Below are 15,220 nucleotides of genomic sequence, written 5' to 3'. Positions count from 1 at the left end.
TAGCAATGATCTAGAATACGAGCAACAACAGGTGTTGGTGAAGATGTGGGGAAAAAGGTACACTCATACATTGCTGATGGGACTGAAAATTAGTGCAACCACTCTGGAAAGCAGTGTGGAGATTCCTCAGAAAACTTGGATTGGAACCTCCATTTGATCCAGCTATCAGACTCCTCAGTCTATACCCAAAAGACTTAAAATCAGCGTACAATAGTAATGCAGCACTTCAATGTTTATAGCAGTTCAATTCACAATAGCCAAGCTATGGGACCAACGTAGATGCCCATCAATAGATGAATGGATCAAGAAACTGTGGTATATATACACAATGGAGTATTCAGTCCTAAAGGAGGATAGAATTACAGCATTTTCAGGTAAATGGATGAAGTTGGAGAAAATCATACTATGCGAAATAAGGCAATCCCCCTAAACCAAAGGCCAAATGTTTTCCCTGATATGTGGTTGCTGATCCATAATAGGGGGAGGGGCAAGGGAAGAATGGAAGAACTTTGGATTGTCCAGAGGGGAGTGAGAGGAAGGAAGGGGCAGGGAAAAGGGAAAGATGATAGAATGAGATGGACATCATTACCCTAGGTACATATATGACCTCATGAATAGTACATCTTGTACAACAAGAGAAATGAAAAGTTGTCCTCCATTCATGAACAATGAATTGAAATGTATTCTGCCATCACATATAACTAATTAGAACAAACTTTTTAAAAAGTTACAAGAAAAAGAATCTATTTGCAATAAATTTGATGTAATAAGAGCTCAGCAAGGAAGGAAAATTAAGGTTAATATGTAAAATACAAATTATACTCAATGATATCAAGAATAGCATAATAGCAATTGTTTTATAAAAGAACCATCAATGGAAATGGAAGAGCATTTGGGGTTAAATGACTTAAAATCAGCGTATCAGTGTTTGATAAAATGTAAGTATTTAAATAGTCTCAGAGTTTCTCCCCATACATCATTCATAATAACTAGCTAATGAAGAAACCTGGTAGACATCAACTAAACCGAGTTGCCAAAATTATGTCAAATGGGACAATTAGATGTCATGTGTGACTTAATATCAGGACCTGAGAAGGTCAGAGTACCACTGGGGGAATCTCTGCAGACAAGCATTGTGAATCAAGCCTAGAAGAACCATCACACAAAGCCTGTGACTCTTAAAAAAGTTCAAAGTCACAAAAGATAAAGACTGAGGAATCATCACAGATTAGAGAACGCTGAAGAATCAGGACAACTAAGTATGAGGGGACTCTGTATTGGATTCTCAATCAAAGAAATATTGCTTTGCTACAAAGGATATCAGTGGTACAAGTGGCAAAATTTGAAGGTCTGTAGATGCTGAAGCCCAAAGGGAATCAGAAGACTAGGAGAATTATGACAAATAAAACCAGCAATGGCAAAATCAAATGCAGAATTCAGGTTTTATTAATTCACATTATGCTTGGGTATGCAGAGATAAAGTGCAGAGGGACATAGAGTCTGTGCCTTAGGACACCAGGATATGTGGTAAAAGAAGTCAGTGAAGATGTTTGGGGCATAGCTTTGAGATCCTGGACAACACAGAATGATCTAGAAAAGTTTGAGCAGAGACTTCTCAGCACCATGACCATTCAAGAAGACTTCTCAGCACTGGGCAGATTCAGGACAAAGAGCAAGAGGAGAAAACATTTGGATATTTTCTTCTTCCAAGTCTGCTCTTCTAGGTCCAGAGTCTAGGCCTGAGAAGGAGGATGTCCTCTGAGTTGGAAGTTCTCAATTCTGCTCATCTAGGACCAGGGTCCACTTCAGCAGCAGCCTCCAGATTGCTGGCTGCTGCCCCCTCCACAGCAGCTGGAGTCCCCTGAGGGCTGGCTGCAGCAGCCAGAGCTCTGTCTATGGCGGTGGGACCTGCGGGGCCTGTGGTGGCTCAGGCAGCAGCCACCACCCCCAGAGCTACAGCAGCCCCCAGAGCTGGAGCCACAGCAGCCCCCAGAGCTGGAACCACAGCAACCCCCAGAGCTGACACTGCAGCAGGAAGGGGCTGGAGGGCACTTAGGGGGACACTTTGGGGGGCACTTTGGGGCAGGGCACTTTTGAGGGCACTTGGGGGTGCACTTGGGAGGGGGCTGGCACTGCTGCTGGCTCTGCTGGCAGGACATCTTGGCAGGTGTGTGTTCAGGAGCTGAGGGAGAGACAAACACAAGTCAGACGCAGCACACAGAGTTCTCCTTTGTTGTCTTTTTACCATCATTTATCTCCTTACATTTTTCCAACTTGTTCAAGTTATATCACAGAGAAATGACCTCTAGCATAGTTTGTCAAATGTTTCTGTGCTCTCTCAATGGAATCTCAGGATGTTTTCACAAAACACAACTGGATTATCTTTTTTTAACAAAGCAAGGAAATGAGAACAATTGTATTAATACACTTGCTTAGAATCAATGTCCTTTAAGTGGAGAAGGCAAATTGATATTCACAAAACCTGGGTCAAGCCTGCTTTTCTACACCACTCAGAATCTGAAAATATGCAATCTAGGAGCCAATTTAGAATTGAAATTCTAAATTTTCAATTTAGAATCAAAAAAAGAAAGAATTTCCTAAATAGCCTTACTAACAGACACATGACATTATCATATATATGTATATGTATATATATATATATGATGTATATCTTATGTTATCATAGTAATCACAATATATGAACTATATTACAGTCAGAATTGCAAAGGACCATACTTGCAAAGCATTGTCCCAAATCAGGTTATAAATGGAGGAAGTGAGACTCCAAGCAAATCGTGGCAGCTGAAACCAGGCCAGGCGATGCACCTTCTGCAGCCCTAGCCTTCTCCATCTATCTCCTTGACATCATGAATTTCAACCTGTTACTCACTACTTAACTTTGGAACATCTTATATAGATCCCAGGTACCATTCCTGAGCAACTAAATGCTACCTGGGGAGGGTTTGTGACACAGGTATCTGAGCTTATCAAACCCCAAATACGCTTGCCCGGTCCCCATTATTTGAAGACAACAGTGATCCCAGTACAGGCTTGGGGAAGGAATTCAGCTGATATCCCAAAAGCAACTCTTCTGAATGGAAGAATTGATATGACCTATCTGTGATATGAGAGGTTCAAAAGGATACAGCACTAATTCAGAGCATCAAGCACAGACACAAATCATCAGAGTGCTTCCAGTCTCTCCTGCCCTCACACAACTCATCGTCATTCATCAGGAGTTCTAGACATTCTCTCCCTCTGCCCTTCTAGCTACTCCCTCTCCTGGAGGAGTTCCCAGCTTCCCCTCCTCTCTGGTCTGAGCATCCATCTGGGAAAGTCCCTGTTCCTGTTCCCAGTGGACACTTACCTGGTCACAGGCAGTACAGGGTCTGTGGGCACCTCAGGTGAGTGGCTGGAGATGCTTCAGCCTGAGAACCTTTTATCCTGGCTTTGGGCTCTTCCCTCAGCATGTGAGACAGAGCCTGGGCATGGGAGGGCCCACCTCCTGACGCCCACATGGTCCTGTGACAGGTGATGACTGGATGTTCCTCACCTGCCTCTGTCCATGGGGTTGAGGGCAGCTGCCTCAGCTTGGAATATGACTTAGAAAAGGGGAGGTGGGTGAATTCCTACACCATCTGCCATTTTGTTCTCCCTAGTGGAACCTGCTTCTCAGTCTCTTTCTTGGAGTGTGGCCCAGAAACTTCCCCATCTTCCTCCTGCAATGCTAATTCTTTAGCTCCAGGTCTTCAGGATTGAAGAAAGAAACATAGATTCCTCCAAGCCTTTTCACATGCATTCCCCCAATTTGCCATTGACTGTTATTATATCTGTCTTTGCACATCTCTATGTGTATTTCTAAGTGCAGTGTGTGCTATTAAATGCAATGTGCATATATTTTCCCAGTAAAGTTTGTTGTTTTCATTTAATAGTGTCATTTTTTGAGCATTTTGTTTTCAATATAGTTAAACCTTACTGTTCACACTTTCCAAATTTTAAGAATCTCAACTTTTCATGAGATCAGAATCTGTTCTTTTCTTTATTCTTTGAAAAATTGTAAAATTTGTTTTGATTCTTTCTTTAAGATCTCTATTCAACTCAGAAAGGAATTTTTGTGCATTTCATCTTTACTGAAACATTTTTCCAAATGGATAATCAACTGTCTATCATAATCAAACATTCTGCTTTCCCTAATAATCTAAAATATTCCTGTCATAACCACATTACCACATATTTGTAGATTTGTAATTAGACTGATCAGACTTTCATTACCTACTTGTCTTTCCCTGTGAGAAAATTCTCCTGTCTTTATTACCACAGATGTAAAATCAAATGTGATATCTAATTATGCAGTTCCATCATTCATTAAGATTGTCTTGGTGAGCAACAACAGGTGTTGGCGAGGATGTGGGGAGAAAGGTACACTCATACGTTGCTGGTGGGGCTGAAAATTAGTGCAGCCACTCTGGAAAGCAGTGTGGAGACCCCTTAGAAAGCTTGGAATGGACCCACCATTTGACCCAGCTATCCCACTTCTTGGCCTATACCCAAAGGACTTAAAATCAGCATATTACAGAAATACAGCCACATCAATGTTCATAGCTGCTCAGTTCACAATAGCCAGATTGTGGAACCAACCTAGATGTCCTTCAATTGATGAATGGATAAAGAAACTGTGGTATATATATACAATGGAATATTACTCAGCCATAAAGAATGATAAAATTATGGCATTTGCAGGCAAATGGATGAAATTGGAGAATATCATGCTAAGTGAGATAAGCCAATCTCAAAAAACCAAAGGACGAATGATATCGCTAATAAGTAGATGATGACACATAATGGGGGGTGGGAGGGGTTAGTGTTAGGGTTAGAGTTAGGGTTAGGGAGGGGGACAAGAATGGAGGAAGGAAGGACTGTATAGAGGGAAAAGAGGGGTGGGAGGGGTGGGAGGGAAGGGAAAAAATAACAGAATGAATCAAACAACCTTGCCCTATGTAAATTTATGATTACACAAATGGTATGCCTTTACGCCATGTACAAACAGAGAAACAACGTGTATCCCATTTGTTTACAATAAAAAAAAAAAAAAGATTGTCTTGGTGATTATCATACACATTTTAGAGTCAGTTTTTCATACTCTACAAACTGAAAATAAAGCAAAATATTTAAATTTTGGTGAAAATTGTATTAATCATATGCATTAATTTATGAAGGATTATTCTATTTTACCATAATTTTCTTTCTGTTCATCAATAAATATAGCATATCTCTTTGTTTCATTTGGTATTCCAAATTACCTTTGAATAAAGTTTTCTTGTTTTATCAAAATATTTACTTCAAAATTCTATTTTAGACATTGTACATTTTTGTTATTTTAAGTATTAATTTTTAAAATTATATTTGAGTTATTTGTTGCTGGTTAATATAAATTTAACTTATTCTGTGGTCTGACCTTAAATATTTTTCTCTTACTGTTATTCTATTTCCTCTAGTAATCATTCTTATGCATATATTTTCTTTATTAAAGTTTCTCTCCTTAAGTTGCTTAGTTGGAAACATGACTGTTGCATAAAAGAATATCGTCATTTTAATTTGTACATACAACTATCATATTCTGTTGACTAATGAATCACCAAATTTCTGTCCCAATTGGTTACACTAGTTTATATTTCCAAAAAACATAAGACTCACTTTCAATACCTTTTAGCAACACTGAGTTTTGTTAACCATTTTAAGTCTTTTCCACTTTAGTAAAAAGAAAGAAACCTAAGAAGCACCAACCCTGAACCATCCTTGTTTTATACACAGTTCTTAGATTATTTGTATCAACAAACATAAAACAATAATTTTGGAAGTATATTGGTAAATTGTACTTGTATAAGATATTTGTTTCTTCTTGTGCTTTACCCATTTATTTGTAGATAAATTTGTTTCCTATACAATTATAAGAAGTTGTTGTTCTTTTTGGATTTTAATACTATTCCTGACTTGTGTATTTTATTTTTCCTTAGCCGGTTATTTTTTTCTTTTTTTTTATTATGCTTTCTGAAATGAAGTGTTATTTTTTACTATGTGCTAAGATTTGTAAATATTTTTTCCTTGCTTAAAATATTTTGCTCAACTACTTATAAAGAAATAGTTACACATTCTCCTAGTGATTTTGGAGTATTGATTTATTAGTAGTACTATAAACAGGGGTTTGCCATAGAAGAAGATAAATTAAAAATCACTCGTGTATACAGTACACATGCTCTGGTACACAGTAAAACTTACAAAATCCGAATTAATTATCACTAGATGTCAGCATTCTTCTTTCCTATATCCTGAGACTAGGAGACCCTGATGATGGAAAAAACAGAGTTAATCATTGCTGTCTTAGTGCACATTGTTAATATTAAAGCAGCACCCAGGCCATCAAGATCTAATCCCCAATGTAAAGAAATAGTGCTCATGATGTCACCTGGTACTAGCATATTATTACCTAATCCCATGCCAGATAATCGATGGGTGCTACCCTTTGTGATGACTGAGACATAGAGAGAATGGTTTCTAACCTCATCATCCTTGGAATGGATGGGCTAGGCTTCTGGATCAGAACTACCTGTGTAAGCTGAGTAACTAATATCCTGACTGCTCTTGAAATGCACCCTTTGGAACAACATGAGCAATACCCAAGTAATTCAGTGCCAGATTTCTGCAGGATGATAAGACTAATATGATATAATGTGAATGTCCTAGAGAGTCCTAATGATGATGGCTTAAGTCACATATAAAGTTAATGATATTATCAATAAATTGATTTTTAAATTGACCATCCATTTAATGCATAGTCCTACTTTGCAACCTAATGAGGAATACATAAATATAAAACCACAAACTATAGAATCAAGGAGAGTTTATTGTAAACCTATTTGAAAGATGACTCATAGAGCAAGTTATATTAGAAAAGCATCATTTTAGAAGTGCACAGATTATGGAATAAAGTGCAGAAGTGAAGAAGGAGGGATGAATTAAAAGTATCTAGGCCATATCAGCCTAACAACATTTCTGAAGGGAGATAGCAAAGCCTAAAGCGGAGATGGAGTAAAGCATCACAATGCCCAGTTTTCCAAACGCAAGTCAGCAGAGATCGGAGCTCCTTGTGAACCCACTGGGATCCCAAGATGAGATTTCCTTAATGGTCTGGGGCAATTTTTTTTTGTGTGTGTGTGTTACAGATGGAAACAGAACTATTTTGAAACTAACTGGAATTAGAACATAGGATGGATAAGGCAAATAAGAGACAGAGCAATTTAAAGGGCTGGACACTATGAAATACTAGGTACTAACAGAAATATGGAAGACACACACACATACACACACCACATTTTAGCTACATGCTGGTAGGATTCATACTGAACAAAGTGACCTAGATATTATCAAATCAATATCCATCTGGGGTCTAGGGAATTCCAGAGTTCTTCTCCAAGCCTGGAGAAAGTAGGCTTTCTTAGCATGATCACTTCCAGTTCTAATTCTCCTCTATTGGAAAAGTTAGTCTACTCGTTTAACACCATTTTGATATCATGTGGGGATTCTTGTTATCTGATTTACTGTCTTAACTCTGAGGTAAACTGTAACCTTTTCCCTTAATATCCTGAAAGTATGAACATCCCAATATTTCTTGCAAGGAAAAACCTGTGTTAATGTAGATAACTGAATTGAAACCCTAAGTGACCAGAAGTTGAGATAAGCTTATGAAACAGGAAGAAAAATATATCATATGAAATATTTGATACTCCTGCTTTAAACATCTACCCATTTCCATGTCACTGGGGAGGTCTCTCTCCTGGTTCATTACCCAGGCACTATCCCAGCTTTATACAATCCATCTTCTCCTCTTTTTATTGTCCTTATCTGTGGATTTTTCCAAAGTCCACCCATGTAACTCCTGAAAAATCTGAATTTTCACTCTGGTTAGATGATCAAGTCATCTCTCTCTCCTTCACAAAACTTTATTCTCTCCTAAATTCTCATTAAAACCTCAACAAAAGTTTCTTGCATTTTCTAACCAGATCCAGTCTCCTTAAAAAGCAGCTATACCTTAAAAAATTAATGTGTTGTCATGTTTAAAGACTATAGCATATTATAAACTGTCAGAAATTTGTATTTGCATTAGCTCACTGAATCTCAGGCGTCCCTGGGGAGTTATTTTTATATTACCTCTATTGTAGAGTTACCAAACTGAGAACAAGAATGATGAGGTATTTTTCTTAAGGTCACATAGGAAATAGGTGATAGAACCAGGATTCTCTCTAGGTATTTTTTAAAAAAATTTTTTAGTCATTGATGGACCTTCATTTTTTATTTATTTATGTGTGATGCTGAGGATCGAACCCAGTGCCTCACACATGCTAAGCAAGCACTCTACCACTGAGCTACAGCCCCAGTCCCAGTCTTTTTCACTCTTTAGCCAGCTTCTTAATTGCTGTAATACACCCCCCCACACACACACACCATTGAACTAAGAATTGGGACAAAGAAAAAAAGGAAATCTCCAAAATCAAGCTAGATAGGTGTTTTCCAGGAAGAACAAGGTGAAATGGTGGTAGGAATTTTCTGACCCTACCCTACTACAATTTCTAATCCTATTCCTAGCTGGGAGCAGTCACCCTGAGCCCTATAGAGGAAGTCAGGAGAGGAACAACCAGTCATCACATGCCACAGAACCGTGTGGGTTTCAGGAAGTGGGTCCTCTCATGCCCAGGTTCTGTCTCACACATTGAGGAATAGGATAAGGCCAGGATAAAAAGGTTCAGGACCAGAATACCTCTATCCACTCACCTCCTGAGGTGCCTACAGATCCTGTGCTGCTTGAATCCTGGTAAGTGTCCACTGGGAGCAGAAATAGGAGCCTCCCCAGAGAGATGCACAGAACAGAGAAAAAAGGGGGACGGGCAGGGTCCCAGGTAGTGGGGTCTACATTGATAGAGAGGTCACAGGAAGATGAAGGGAGGCTGTGTATAGGGGCTAGGTGATGGGGAGCAGGCCAACTGGGAACACAAAGAATTATACAACTGTGCCTTTGTGCTGTTCCAAATTGATCAGCAGCAGGCTGGGCTCCAGGAATTGAAGTCCTACCACCAAACTATTAGAACAGCTTCAAGAAGAGCTGTCACTTTTGAAAGTGAAACTGTGACCCTTCTTGCATAGATGAGCTAGAGGTAGTAGACCTCATTCAGTAGAGAAAGAATCAGGGAATATCTGGGACTTTCTGAAACCTCTCTATGGATCTAAATTGGAATCAGATATCTCTTTAAGAAGTTGAACATAGCAATTGAATCACTGTACCAAGATATTATTGGCATGAGGCCTTGGTGTGCTGAAAACAGCAGAGCACCAGACTACAGCAGGGTGCCTGGGTTCAGCTCCCTGATCTACACAGGAAATGATGGTCTTCAGCTTCTTCACTAGTAACAGGAGTCAGTGACACAGCTGATCTTCAAGAACATTTGAGATTATGCATGCCCAAGGTTTTACAGAACAGAATTCACATATTACTCCAAGATAGAATCCTTGATTTTCTTTTTTCAGGAAAATTTTTATATCCCCAGTCCTAGACTAGACAGTTCCAAGGTTCTGGTTGACAAGGTGACAAAAATTGCTGTCTTCATGTGCTAGAAGGTCAATTTCAGCAGGTATTTTCCCCCATAAGGTATACTATCTACGTTGCTTTGTAAATGTTATAAGAACCCTTGACAATCTTAAAACAAAATTGTGATACTCAAAAGATATAGCACCAGAGAATTTGCCAAATTAGAAGAAATAATACAATACATAATGATTAATTATCTAGAACTACACTTCAACAGTTCATCAAAATGAAGAAACTAGAAATGAAGCAGAAAGAACAAGAGCGGGCAGGTGGCCTCTGTGTCCTGCATCTGACTTGTGTTTGTCTCTCCCTCAGCTCCTGAACACACACCTGCCAAGATGTCCTGCCAGCAGAGCCAGCAGCAGTGCCAGCCCCCTCCCAAGTGCACCCCCAAGTGCCCTCAGAAGTGCTCTGCCCCAAAATGCCCCCCAAAGTGTCCCCCTAAGTGCCCTCCAGCCCCTTCCTGCTGCAGTGTCAGCTCTGGGGGTTGCTGTGGCTCCAGCTCTGGGGGCTGCTGTGGCTCCAGCTCTGGGGGCTGCTGTAGCTCTGGGGGTGGTGGCTGCTGTCTGAGCCACCACAGGCCCCGCAGGTCCCACCGCCACAGACAGAGCTCTGGCTGCTGCAGCCAGCCCTCAGGGGGCTCCAGCTGCTGTGGAGGGGGCAGCAGCCAGCAATCTGGAGGCTGCTGCTGAAGTGGACCCTGGTCCTAGATGAGCAGAATTGAGAACTTCCAACTCAGAGGACATCCTCCTTCTCAGGCCTGCCTGAGATTGGGAGGTCCAGAAGACTCTGAACTTAGGATGAGTGCATCCTTCCTCGGATTCAGAAACTCAAAACTCTCCTGAATGCTATCCATTGGTCTTAGACTCCACCTGTGTGGTTACCCCCCACATTTCCATACTGAAGATACTAATGTACTTTATGTCTTACTTCTTAACAGTGTGTATCTACTGATGAAAACAATAAAATAAGGAGTCTGCTTAGCATCTTGTTCTAGAAAGCCTCTATTATTGGGTGACCATTGTTCTCCTCGCTCTGTCTTCTATTAGAGGTGGCCTTGGAGCCTTCGGGGCATGAGTGCTGAAGTGAATGGGAACAGGGTTGGGAAAGATAAATGCTCCCAATGCTGTCTGTCCTGTGACAATCAGCCCGAAATAGCTTTACTTGTGTTTCCTTTCAGTTTTGCTTAAAATGCCTTTTGAATAACAAAGCACCTTTGCCCCTGGTCTCCTTCAGGGCTCTAACCTGTCTCCATATTCCTGTCCCTCTGTGAGCTCATGTTACCCCATCCTTCCCTTAAATATATTTTGAAAATACATATTACCCACCCACTATTTTTGCAATCAGTTTATTTCCAGGCACATTCACACATAAGCATTTCTCTTTTACTAACCTTTCAGCAAATCCTGGCTTTCTCCTCCTGTTCCAATATATCCTCTATACTTATTTCCTGAACACACTTTCTATATCACATTTCTAAACTTGTTCCTTCACTTTTGCATAACAATGGCTCTTTACAGATTAAGTTATTATTCTTGTGCTTCTCAAGAACTACATTTAAGATTCAAGAGAAATTGTTTCCAACTTCTAAGATCAGTCATTCACATTTTCCCATCAATTCCCATGTTTCTGAAGAACTCATCATTGCCTAGATATAGCATGCATATCTTCACATCCTTTTTCTCCTGGAAAACAGTTAGTAGGATTACTACCCTTAACTCAGAGTCCAGAATATGGTAAATCTTCAATAAAGGGAAGATTCTCTTGTTAATTTGGAAGTGCTGCCACTACTACTGCTACTACTGTTATCAGTATTGTGAATCTTATCGGGGTCCCTTTTCCCCGGTGCTGAAGAATGAACAACTGAGAAACACAGCGAGGCAAGCACAGAAAAGAAGTTTTATTTAAAGGATAGGACAGACTTCTCCTGGAAGGAGGAAGGGGATTCAGAGCTGGTTTCCATGGGAGGTGGGTGTCCTGCCTCTTTTATCCTTTTCCTCTCATGCCCCCTCCTCCCTTACCTTGTTTATGTGACCAAAAGTTGGGAAAGAAGCTTTCCAGGGGTGCCTCCACCTGTCTGTTCAAACGGGTAGGAAAGGAACCATCTAGTAAGTACTCCATTAACAACTTCTTGGGAGGAACAGTTCCTTGTAGGCAGGTAACCTTGGCAACAAGTATAGGGGAAGGGGAAAGTGTCCTGAAGGTATTAGCATTTTATTTCCTTTCCTTTCAAACCAGACTCCATCTTCCCAGTCTTACGGAATCATCCATCTATACTAGCTTCCTGTCCTTTTTTCTTACTTCATCCCCACCGCTAATTTAAGGAAACCCTTACTGCTGTAAGGGAAAATGGATGATGATGTTCTGGCTGCTTTGAGTGGGGCTATGTGGGGCAGACAGTTTGAGTTTCCCTTTTAGAAATCAGGTAGTTTGAGGGGTCCATGGTAAAAGCCTGGTTTGGAAGCAACAGGTTATAAGGTCCTTGGAGAGGGAGAAACAAGAAGATATGAGTACTGGAATAAAATTAATGCAACGGTAAATGATGAAGCATGTGAATATGCCAATGAGTATGATGATGATAACAGAGATTAACAATGTTTTCCAACAGGAGGTACCAGAAAACCAAGAACTAAAAAGCTGTTCCCATGACAGGGTTGGTGAAGACATGGCCTCTTTCTGGTAATGTAAGTCTTTAAGGAAGTTAGTTCCATTACCAGAGTTGTAAGGAATGTAAACACAGCATTCAGTTCTAGTAACGGCACAAGTGCCACCTTGGGCTGCAGTGAGGACATCTGAAGCCATCTGGTTTTGTAAAATGGCTTTCCTCATGAGTTTTACTTCTGTGTTAAGGAGAGAAATAACTTTCCTCAATGTCATGGAGAGCAATTTGACTATAATTGGTTAGGGTTTCCTCAATTGCCACATTTCATCTTCTAAGCCAATTTGTGGGATAAACAGGGAAGCTAAATGATCATACCAATGAAAAACAGAACATCCCACCTATGTCTGAGATTGGGGAGATTTGCCAGTTGTCCTATACTTGGTGTCCAGCTCCCTTGCATCTAGGGATACCCAATGGTACATTTTCCTATCCAGCCTGGGGGAAGCCAGGGTCATAAGTTAGTTCCACACATTCATTGGGTCCTATTGGGTGCTGGCCACCTAATTTCAGGTCTAGAGAACCAATTAGTAACAAACCAATCATTGAGCTGTAAAGTTACAATGTGTTGGCATAGTGAGCCTGGGATCCACCCTAATTCCCGAATAGCATTAGGCCATTTGTCATAGGTGTGGTTATGTTGTTCCCAACAGATTGGGGCCTCCTTGGTTCAGATGCCCTATGGTGGGTATAAGCCACGTAGATCCATCCCAAATCTGATAGTAACTATCCTTATGCCTTCGATATGTGGGCAGTGATAATGGAAAGTGAGAAGTGGATGGGCTTAAATGTGATTTAACAGCTATAAAGTTCTGAAGATTAGTTTGTTCTAAAGTGAAAGTTTTTCCATGACCTGGTTGTGATAAACTTTCATTTATAGGCCATAATTTAATATCTGCATGAGTAGTGGTTTGTTAAGAGTCTCTCTCTCTCTCTCTCTCTCTCTCTCTCTCTCTCTCTCTCTTTCTCTCTCTTTGTTCTAACATTTAAGATTGTAATTTTATCCAGTCTCTCTCTTGTAAGGAGGATACCCACCAAGGAAGCCCAGAAGTGCTGGAAAGGGTAATAGTCCACATATCCAGTTATCTTTCTGCAACTTAGTGGCAGACTGTTGAGCCCAATCTAGAAAAGAGTTAATTTCAGTGAACCTGTCCATAATAATAAAGAGATTTTTAAGAGTTTACTTATCATCACTGTCATTGCAAAAGAGATATTTTAGGTCTTCTCTTAGAGTGCAGGAGTATCATTCCTCAGTTTCTTGGGAAGGAGAAGCTTCTCTGAGAGTCAATCCAGGATGGCAAGATTTTACCTGACACTGACTAGTAGATCCAGTTCTCCTGTTCAAGCACTTTCACTGCAGAGGGAGGAGATAAAATTATAGGGAAAGTTCCCTTCCAAATAGGGTCTAAATTTTGGGAATTTGAAGGTATGGTCTTGACCATAATTAGATCCCCTGGTTCATACAGAGGTGGAGAAGTGAATGACTCAGATGTGGGATATCTACAGACTTCAGCTTGAACTTAGCCAGCTCTATGTTATGAACCACCAGAGCTGCAGTTTCCTGATCTTTAAGACTATCATCCCTTAGGAATGGCTTCCCACATGAGAGCTCAACTGGGCTGAGACCTAGCACTTTGGGGGTATTTCTGATTCCGAGTAAAGCCAAGCACAGCACCTTAGGCCTTGGGTAAAGAATATGGAGAATAAGTCCAAGGACATCCCCTCTATCTGAAGCTGTTACCTTACCTACCTTGGTCTGGGGTAAAATTGAAGCTTTTCTCATTTAAAAGCCAAGGGGCCTCAGCTAGAGGGAAGGAACAAAAAAGGAACTCATACATGACCCCCGACCCTAACGGGTCAGCAACACACTAAGCTGTCAAATAGTATTAAAATTTATGCTTCCCTCTGGTGGCCAAGATTCTCCATCAGAGAGTTTGTATTGAGGTCATATTAGCACAAAAGGACAGGGCTGGAGGCAGACTTCATAGATCAGGAAAATTCCTTATTCAGGAATGGAGTCACACCTTTGATGAACCCACTTTCCTAGTGGAAAATGAGGCATTGGCAAAAAGGGGAGTCTGGGCTTATATAGGCAACACTGAAAGGTGACTTATTTAATGAGCATGTCAGTTTGGGCTCTCAGGAATTTGGGGTCTGTTTTACTGGGCAAGATGGGGGTGTCAGTGGTTGGTGTTTGGAATTTATCTTTGCTGGGCCAGATGGAGGGGTCTGGGGTCAGTGGTTAGTATGTGGAAAAGGATTTGTTTTGGGAAGAATCAATGTTTTGGCCTCTTCCCAGAGACTGTAATTTCAGACGTGGTGGATCTCTCTTCCCCGGTGCCTGTCTTGTCACTGGGAAAGAGTGTACTGGAAATTGGAACAACGTATTACCTTGTTCCTCATTCCCTCTCCCCAAGCCACACTATGTTGGGGTTTGTCATTTTCCATATCCAACAGGCCAGGCCTGGCAGCAGAAGAAAATGAAGCACTTTTTCTTGAGTATCTGTGGATCAAATTTATCCCAATTTTTCAGTATGTAGGCTAGTTGTGAGCCTGGCATAGCTGTTGAGAATAAAGCTTCCTTCTGAGTAAGAAAAAAACAAACCAACCAACAAAAAACAGAACTCAGGCGCCCGCACGAGAGAGAATTGTCCATTTCACTAGGGATGTTTCCCTGAACTTCTGACGATGCAGCATGTTCGTTTCTCAACAAATTGTTCTGCCAATTCTATTGCTGGCTTTAATGAGCAGATGCTAGGATCCTTGTGTTGCCTCAGGCCAAAGACCCAAGAGAATTCAGACTTGGAGACATTGTTATGGAAATCATGCAAGAGGCAGCAAATTTTACTTTATGCCAGCAGGCCCAAAAGAGATTAGCACTTCAAATTCTGAGCACCCCTTGCCAGTTTTTCCACAACATTTAT

The 15,220-nt window shown here is 40.7% G+C and overlaps 2 long non-coding RNA genes across 2 annotated transcripts; one reads left to right on the top strand and one right to left on the bottom strand.

The window, feature by feature from the left end:
* Positions 1-1,423: 1,423 nt before the first annotated feature.
* LOC124975912 (uncharacterized) lies at positions 1,424-3,455 on the bottom strand. The gene is made up of 2 exons (XR_007106933.1): positions 3,368-3,455; positions 1,424-2,182 (listed from the first exon to the last, which is right to left on the bottom strand). It is a non-coding gene; the product is annotated as an uncharacterized LOC124975912 (long non-coding RNA).
* A 5,330-nt stretch (positions 3,456-8,785) lies between these two features.
* On the top strand, positions 8,786-10,623 carry LOC124975908 (uncharacterized). Its single transcript, XR_007106932.1, has 2 exons — positions 8,786-8,866; positions 9,953-10,623. It is a non-coding gene; the product is annotated as an uncharacterized LOC124975908 (long non-coding RNA).
* The last annotated feature ends 4,597 nt before the right edge of the window (positions 10,624-15,220 follow it).

This window comes from Sciurus carolinensis, chromosome 1 (assembly GCF_902686445.1).
Source record: "Sciurus carolinensis chromosome 1, mSciCar1.2, whole genome shotgun sequence".
NCBI lineage: Eukaryota > Metazoa > Chordata > Mammalia > Rodentia > Sciuridae > Sciurus > Sciurus carolinensis.
This window is presented reverse-complemented; position numbering and strand designations above follow the sequence as displayed.